At 40.0% G+C, this 8301-nt stretch overlaps 1 pseudogene; it reads left to right on the forward strand.

The window, feature by feature from the left end:
• Positions 1–6056: 6056 nt before the first annotated feature.
• Positions 6057–6586, forward strand: LOC101654624 (annotated as a pseudogene).
• The last annotated feature ends 1715 nt before the right edge of the window (positions 6587–8301 follow it).

The following is an 8301-nucleotide window of genomic DNA, read 5'->3' on the forward strand; positions in this document are numbered from 1 at the left end:
ACCTATGTGCAGCCACCCCCTGTCTGTCAATGGAAGATGGTGTGTTGTTCTGATGGTGAATAAGGTTCAGTGAAGCTTCCACATTAAAATTGACTACAGAGAAAGATTTGATAAGCTATTTCCCCAAATCAGCTAATAAAAGCCTATGGAATAAAACTATTTAAAAAAAATCCTGTGGACCACCATGGTCCTGTTACAGGTGACCACAGTGATAATGCAGGCCCTTTGCAGCCCTGTATCCTGTTGTGCCTGGGGTCATAATGAGTGAATAAGAGCAGACATAGAAAACATAGATACTTCTGTCCAGTACTCAGTAGGATAAGGCTGACCTGTGAGAAGGGATTTTTTTTCTTTCTTTCTAGATTTGTAATCAAATGGATGGGAGATCTCAGCAAGTCACTGAACTTATCGGGCCTTTTGATTTGTCAAATTTACTATGAATGCAATGGAGCATATGTTTTCTCAGGCCCTTCACAGTTTCAAAATCATGCAAACTTACCTGTCTAGGATAGTGTTCATAACCAATATTTAATGTGAACATCTTATGTTCCAGGAGTCTCCTCTTTCCATCTTCTGAACAAGATTCTCAGAGGGTAGGTAGTTGTTCTTAAGTTCCCGTGAGTCATTCTAACATATACAGACTCTATGTATAACACAACTAAACACTTTTTGGTCCTCACATATTAACTGTTCCTTGTAAAGGAACAAGCAAAAGATCAGAAGCACTGCCCAAGATCACCCAACTGGTCATTAGAGTCTGGATTTCAATTTCAAACTGTCTGCCATATTTTACCATGATCTTTGCAGAAAATACATGGTGAGATCACCAAATAAGGTTCATTCATAGAAAAGGCAATTTTTTTTTTTAATTACAGTGCATCTAACTCTCAAGAAAGCACATTCTTCCACATATAAAATAAGAGGCACTTTTGTTTGCTTTCTCGGTAGGAGAAAGTCCATCTATGAGAAAGGATAGCAAGTCAAGACTAATTGAAAAGATATAAAAGAGCAATTTGTCTTACTTACAGTCTGAGGGTGGAGTGTTATTTACCTAAAAGAGTAATCATGGGTAGACAGAGGCTTCTGGTGAGAAACAATTTTTTGTTAACCGAAATCTCATGTTTTCCAGGTACCCTTTCTTCCAATCCTGTGCTTCTAACTATGGGAGAATCCTCAGAACAAAATGGATTTCACTTACTAGTTTTATTTGATACTAGCTTTTATTAAGCATAAATCTCTATAATCATTAAGATTTGGTTTCAGATAATAAGGCTAGATTACAAACAATTCTAATTAAAAATGAAAACTTTATCTCCAAATTCTCAGACAACTGAAATTGCTTGTTTCTGGTTCAACAAGAACAGATAGTAACAATGAGAATCCAGAAGTTTCTCAGTAATATCTTCATGGTAGACCAGTAGTTCTCTCTCTTGGCTGAATTATAGAATTATCTCCTATATTCAGATATTAAATCTTCATGTGTTACTAGTATCACTGTTCCAGACTAAATTAGCATATATACATTCTACTTTCCTGTTTCGTGATATCCGTGTTTTCATTTTCTAGGGTTCTTATAGCATTGGTTGGTTGGTTTAGATTTGGACAGCTTCAGAAGACAACAGAATTTGTTTTCAAGCTTCAGTTCTGTAAGAAGTGCACTTGCTTTTCGCCCTCATACTTGTTGATATTTCTCATGATTTTGGTGTTCAGGACCCATTCTCACATCCTAAGGGTAAACACATTGATAAGTTACAGACAGCAGAGTGGAATGGCTGTGGTGAAAGCCTGTGACAGGACTGGCGCTTATCATCCTGAGTTGAACATCTCCCACCCTCAGAGCAGTCTCAAGGAAAATGTTATGGATCAAATTGTAGCCCACAAAAGACATTTAGAAGTTCTAACCTCCAACCATGTGAATGTGATCTAGTTTGTGGAAATGGAGTGATTCAGTTAATGATATACAGGAATAATGTGAGTCCTATTCACTTCTGAATGGCAACTTATATAAAGCGGGGAGAAAGACATCATGTGATAACTCAAGTAGATGGATCTATAAGCAGCAAAGGAACGCCAAGGATTACCAGCAGCTACCAGAAGTTAGAGAGAAATAAAACAGTTCTTCTCTCAAAGTCCCCAGAAGGAATTGGCACAACCAAAATCCTAATTTGAACTTCTAGCCTCCAAAACTCTAAGAAAATAAATCCTTGAATTTACAGCCATTTGCTTTGGGGTAGTTTATTATTGGAGATCTAAGATGTTGTTGTTGTTAGGTGCCAGCAAGTTGGTTCTGACTCACAATGAACCTATGAACAACAAATCAAGACACTGTCTAGTCTTGCACCATGCTCACAAATGTTATCTTTGAGCCTTTGCTGCAGCCACTGTGTCTATCTATCTTATCTAGAGTCCTCTTTTTGATACTGCGCTTCTACTTTAACAAGCATTATGCCCTTCTCTGGGAACAGGTCTCTCCTGATAAGTGTTGACATCCTCATTAGCAAGGAGTGTTCTGATTGTACTTCTTCCAAGATAGATTTGCTTGTTCTTTTCCAGTAACAGTAATTCAAGTGCATCCATTCTTCTTTGGTCTTTCTTATTCATTGTCCAACTTTTACATGCATCTGAGGCGATTGAAAATACCATGGCTTGATTCAGGCACATCTTAGAATACTCATGGGAGTATTTTACTTTAGAATTCTCTTTCTGAAACTGAGTTATCCAATTGTAGGCTGTGATCCACTAGGTCATGTTTAAACATTTGCTAAGGTTTGGGGCCTACAAAGCCTCTAGTGCAGTGGTTCTCAACCTTCTGAATGCCTCGACCCTTTAATACAGTTCCTCATGTTGTGGTGACCCCAACCATAAAATTATTTTCATTGCTAGTTCATAACTATAATTTTGCTACTGTTATGAATCATAATGTAAATATCTGATATACAGGATGTATTTTCATGGTTACAAATTGAACATCATTAAAGTATAGTGATTAATCACAAAAACAATATGTAATTATATTTTGTGAAATATTTATTTCTAATTACAAATAAATGAAATTTTGTCTTGAAGCATGGTGTAACCTGGGTAACAGTCTTCACATGGAGTACTCGTATATGTGGGCATATCTGCACGTGGGCGGATCCGCCTGGAGACGATAGAGGAGCTTTGTATTGGCTCCTAAGAACATCGGAAATATGTGTTTTCCGATGGTCTTAGGCGACCTCTGTGAAAGAGTCATTCGACCCCCAAAGGGGTCGTGACTCACAGGTCCACTGTTCTAGTGCTACTTTTCAACTCTGTGACTATAGTGTAAAAGAAGCCATAGGCAATACATACTTAAACCAATGCATAGACTGGTTTTATTCCAATGATATTTCATTATGGACACTAAAATTAGAATAACATGTAATTTTCATATGCCAAAATATTCATCTTCCTTTGAAAATTTTAAAACATTTAAAATGTAACTGGCAAATAGTTTTAACCAGGCAACCGGCTGGTTTAGGCCCACAGTTTAGTTGCTAACTACTGTGTTAATCCACGAGAATCTTTTGATATATACTCCAGTTATAGTACTTTTAGACATCTACATGGAAACAGGGCTGTGAATTCTTGCATTAGTGGGCCATGAAATCCATTCATTGGTGTCAAAAAATTAAATTATATAAGATATTAGATAGTACATTTAAGTGAATCACACATATTAAAGACAGATTATTTAGTGGAATTTTACTGTGTGTATTATCCTGTGTGTAATGAGTTGCAGTAGACATTTATTATGACTCAAATGGACATAACCATATCTTGATATTGATAAAATTGTCTGAATACTTGGTTCCCAAAAGGTGAAAAGAATCAATAGTTTATGACACAGCAGAAATCCACTCAAAGCTAGTCATTTTTAGCCTCTATCTCCCTTACCCAACTTGCATAGGGTACATAAAATAATTTGATTTTCTATGTGTGTTAGTCCAGGTGAACTAGAGAAACAAATCCAGAGACACTCATATGTGTGTAAGAGAGAGCTTCATATCAAAGAGCAATTGTATATTGAGAAAACATCCCAGCCCAGTCCAGATCAAGTCCATAAGTCCGATATTAGCCCATATGTCTGATAGTTGGCCCATAAATTTCTCTTTGGACTCACAGAGCACATGCAATGATGCTGAATGCAGGAAGACCACAGGTCAGGGGTGGATCCAGTGTAGGTGGAAGCATTTTAGCCCTGGTGCAGGTCTCCACATGTCTCCTTTAGCTCCAGGCCTCTGGCTGCCATCAGCATGGCTCCATGTGGCTTGTCAACAGGAATGTGTAGCAGAGAGTGCATCCCACCATCAGGGAGGAAGAGAAGTTCCCTGAATCCTCATGAGAAGTCTACACCCACAAGGAGGGATCAATCAGGCTGTGACTGATTGACAGGCTAGACTCCACCCCTTCACTTTATCAAGTTGACATGAAATTATGTAACTATCACACTATGTGAGCTATGAAATTAAAATATAGAGGAAATTTTGAGTGTTCTTGAAAGCATAAAGGATAATTACAAGTAGGCTATGTAGCTTTCAAGAAACACAAGAGGATGTGGCTACAGGTGCTCTTGAGTTGGTTCTCACTCATCACAACCCTGTGCACAACAGAATGAAACATTCCACACTTCTGTGCCATCCCTACAATCACTGCTGTTCTTGATTTCATTGTCATAGCTACTATGCCAATCCATCTCATAGGACTTCCTCTTTTCCCACTGCCGCTTCTCCAGAGATTGGTGTTTTCTTATAATGTGTCCAAAGTGGGTGATACTAAGTCTTTCCATCTGCTCTTATAGGGAGCATTGTAGCTGTACTTCTTCCAACATGGTTTGTTTCTTCTGGAAGTCTATGGTATATTCATCATCAACGTCATAATTCAAGGGCATCAAAACATCAGTCTTTCTTTCATATTCGTTGTTCAGCTTCGAATGTATATAAGGTGATAGAAAACACGATGGCTTTGGTCTGACACACCTTATTCCCCAAAGTGGGATCTTTCTTTTTTAACCTATGATTTCTTGACTGCTGCTTCCATGGGAGGGTCCCTGCAGTGCTGCAGGTTAAGCATTGAGTTGTTAATCACAAGGTTGGCAGTTCAAACCCACCAGCTTCTCTGCTATAGGAAGATGAGAATGTTTGCTCCTGTAAAGATTACAGTCTTGGAAATTCTAAAGAGAAGCTGTACTCTGTCCTTTAAGGTTGCTATAAGAGAGAATTGGTGTTAGTGAGTTAGTGGGGTTTGGCTTCTTTGGATGTTGATTGTGTCCAAGTAAAGTCATTAACAACTTCAAAATGTTCTCCATTTATCATCATCGGGGCAAATAAAACATAGCACATATATTAAATGGGATGATAAAGCTTTCTACTTCCGTAAAGAGTGACAGTCTCAAAAACCCACAAGGGCAGCAATTGAATAATCTTCTCCCTCTTTGTACATATTAAACAACTGAAGGTCCTGGGGGAAACGGGGTGGTTTGGGGGGGAAAGGTGGTGGGGGAAGGGAGCAGTGTGCAAACAACACCACAGACAGGGGAACAACTAGGGAATTGAAATCAACATCATGGAGGATGTACAGATCCTGGGCTTGTTGGAGCAACAGCAATTAAGCTGAGAGGAATTACTAAGAGGTGGAAGTAGGGCAAGCATGTGGTGGAGCAGGAAGATGGTGAAAGGAAATCGAGGAACGATCTAGGAAGTAAAGATATGGATAGAGGTATAAGCATAGGCATGTATATATGTTAATTCATTAACTCCTAATAATAGAGGTATTGGCCTGTGTACATATATTTATATGGCAATACACTGAAGTTGTGAATGGGGTTTGGGCCTCTGCTCATGCCCTCCATCACTGCAAGAACACTTTGTTCTAGCAACCTAGCATTCTGTGATGCTCACCCTCCTGGCACAATCCCTGAAGACAAAAATGGGTGCATAAGCAAATGTAGTGAAGAAAGCAGATGGTTCCCGGCTATCAAAAGATATATCGGGACCCGGAAGTGGGCCAGCAGTGATGGCGATCTTTAGAGTGTCATGGTGAACAAGGCTGGCAGCCTGATCTACCAGCTGGACAGCTACTCACTGTGGGCCGAGGCTGAGAAGACATTCTGTTATCCGCTTGATCTGCTACTCAAGCTGCTTGACGACTGCTTGTTGGTGGCCTGCGGACAGCATGATGACATCCGGGTGGGCCATGCAGTGCTGGCTATCAATGGGATGGACGTGAACGGTAAGTATACAGCCAAAGAGAAAGAGATCCTGGAGTACCTTGGCAGCCTGTCTCCTGAACAGGGCAGCTCTGGCATTGAGATATTGGAGACAGACACTTCAAATTGCACTGCTACCAGATATTGACCAGGATCAAGCTTGTGGTGCTGGCAGATCCTAGGCAAGCAGGAATCAATTCTCTTCTTTGAAAGATTTACGAAATTTACTCCAACTACGCCCTCAAGAATCCATTCTACTCCCTGGAAATGCCCATCATGTGAGAGCTGTTTGACCAGAATCTGAAGCTGGCCCTCAAAGTGGCAGAAAAGGCTGGGACTTTTGGACCTGGGTCATAGGCTGAACCTGCACAAGACCCCCATGTCTGAGAGTCTGCCAGTCCCACTTCAGTCTTGTTTGTACACATGGAAACTGAGGGATGTTGGGCTTGTGACTGGACTGACCCCTGGTCTTAATCCCATGCTCTCTCCTGTCCTCTATCTATCAGGCCCTACTTTATCTGGCCCCACTTCCCACCTCTGTACAGATTTATTTATGGAGGCGGCGGGCCCACAAATGTTTTAATAAATGTTCTTCTGGCTGCAAAAAAAAAAAAAAGATGTATCATCTGGGGTCTTAAAGGCTTGAAGTTAAAAAAGTGGCCATCTAACAGAAGCAACAAGCCCACATGGAAGAAGCACACCAGCCTGTGCAATCATGAGGTGTCACTGGGACCAGGTAACAGGCATCAGAGGACCACAAACAAACAAACGAACAAACAAACAAACAAACGAATAAAAACATAATGTTGAGAACCAGAGGGGTTGGAGCAGAGACCCAAAGCTGATCTGTAGACAATGGGACATCCTCTCAAAGAGGGGCCACAGGAAAGGAATGATTCAATCAGGGTGCAATAAAGTACTGATGAAGCAGATAATACTCCTCTGGTTCCTTGAGGCTTCCTCACCCCCCACTATCATGACCCTAGTACTGCCTTTAACTTCAGACTAGACCAAATACATTCGTTAAATAAATGGAAAAGCTAATTAGAAGCTTCATATGGAGAGGGAAGAAACCAACGACAAGCAAAGAATGTAAAACGAAGAACCAGGAAGAACCAGGCAGGAGGCCTTGCCCTAGCTGACCTAATAATCTACTACATTGCCACAGTAATAAAAACATCTGGGTAATGGTACAATGAGCGATACATAGACCAATGGGACAGAAAGGAAAACCCAGAAGCAAATGCATCCACCTTCAGGCAACTGATCTTTGACAAAGGACCAAAAATTATCAAATGGGATGAAGATAGCTTCTTCAACAAATGGGTTGGAAAAGTTGGGTATCTATATGCAGAATGAAACAGGACTTATATGTCTCCCATGCAAAAATATTTACTCAAGGTGGATTAAAGATGTAAGTGTAAACTCTAGAGCTATCAGCATCATCAATGAGAAAATTGAGGCAATGTTAAGGGCCATTTAGTAGGGAATACATAGAGTCCAAAGTATAATAAGTGGAAGACTGAGACCTACTAAATATAAATCACTTATGCACATCAAAAGACTTCATCAAAAGAGTAAATGAGAGCCCACGGAAAGGTGAAATTTTTAAGGGTAGATGAGTGTATAATTACCAAAATCTACAGAATGCTACACCTCATTAAAAAAGTATCAAATAACCGAATGAATAACTGCACAAAAGACATGGACAGTTCATAAAAAATGATTCTCAAAAGGGTGTTAACAAACCCAGGGGCAAGGGAACAAAAGTGGTCCAAATTGGTGGTGAGAAGGGTGTACGAGGACTGGTAGGGCGTGATCAAGGGTAATGTATCTAAGAGGAATTACTGGAACCCAAATGAAGGCTGAACATGATAGTGGGACAGGAAGAAAGTAAAAGGAAATAGAGGAAAGAGCTAGGAGGCAAAGGACATTTTTGGAGGTCTAAATAAAGGCATGTACATATGTAAATATATTTAGATATGAGGATGGGAAAATAGATCTATGTGCATATATTTGTAGGTTTAGTATTAAGGTAGCAGATGGACATTGGGCCTCCACTCAAGTACTCC

This window comes from Echinops telfairi, unplaced genomic scaffold, assembly GCF_000313985.2.
Source record: "Echinops telfairi isolate 266 unplaced genomic scaffold, ASM31398v2 ScPeMD7_5868;HRSCAF=6743_1, whole genome shotgun sequence".
Lineage (NCBI taxonomy): Eukaryota > Metazoa > Chordata > Mammalia > Afrosoricida > Tenrecidae > Echinops > Echinops telfairi.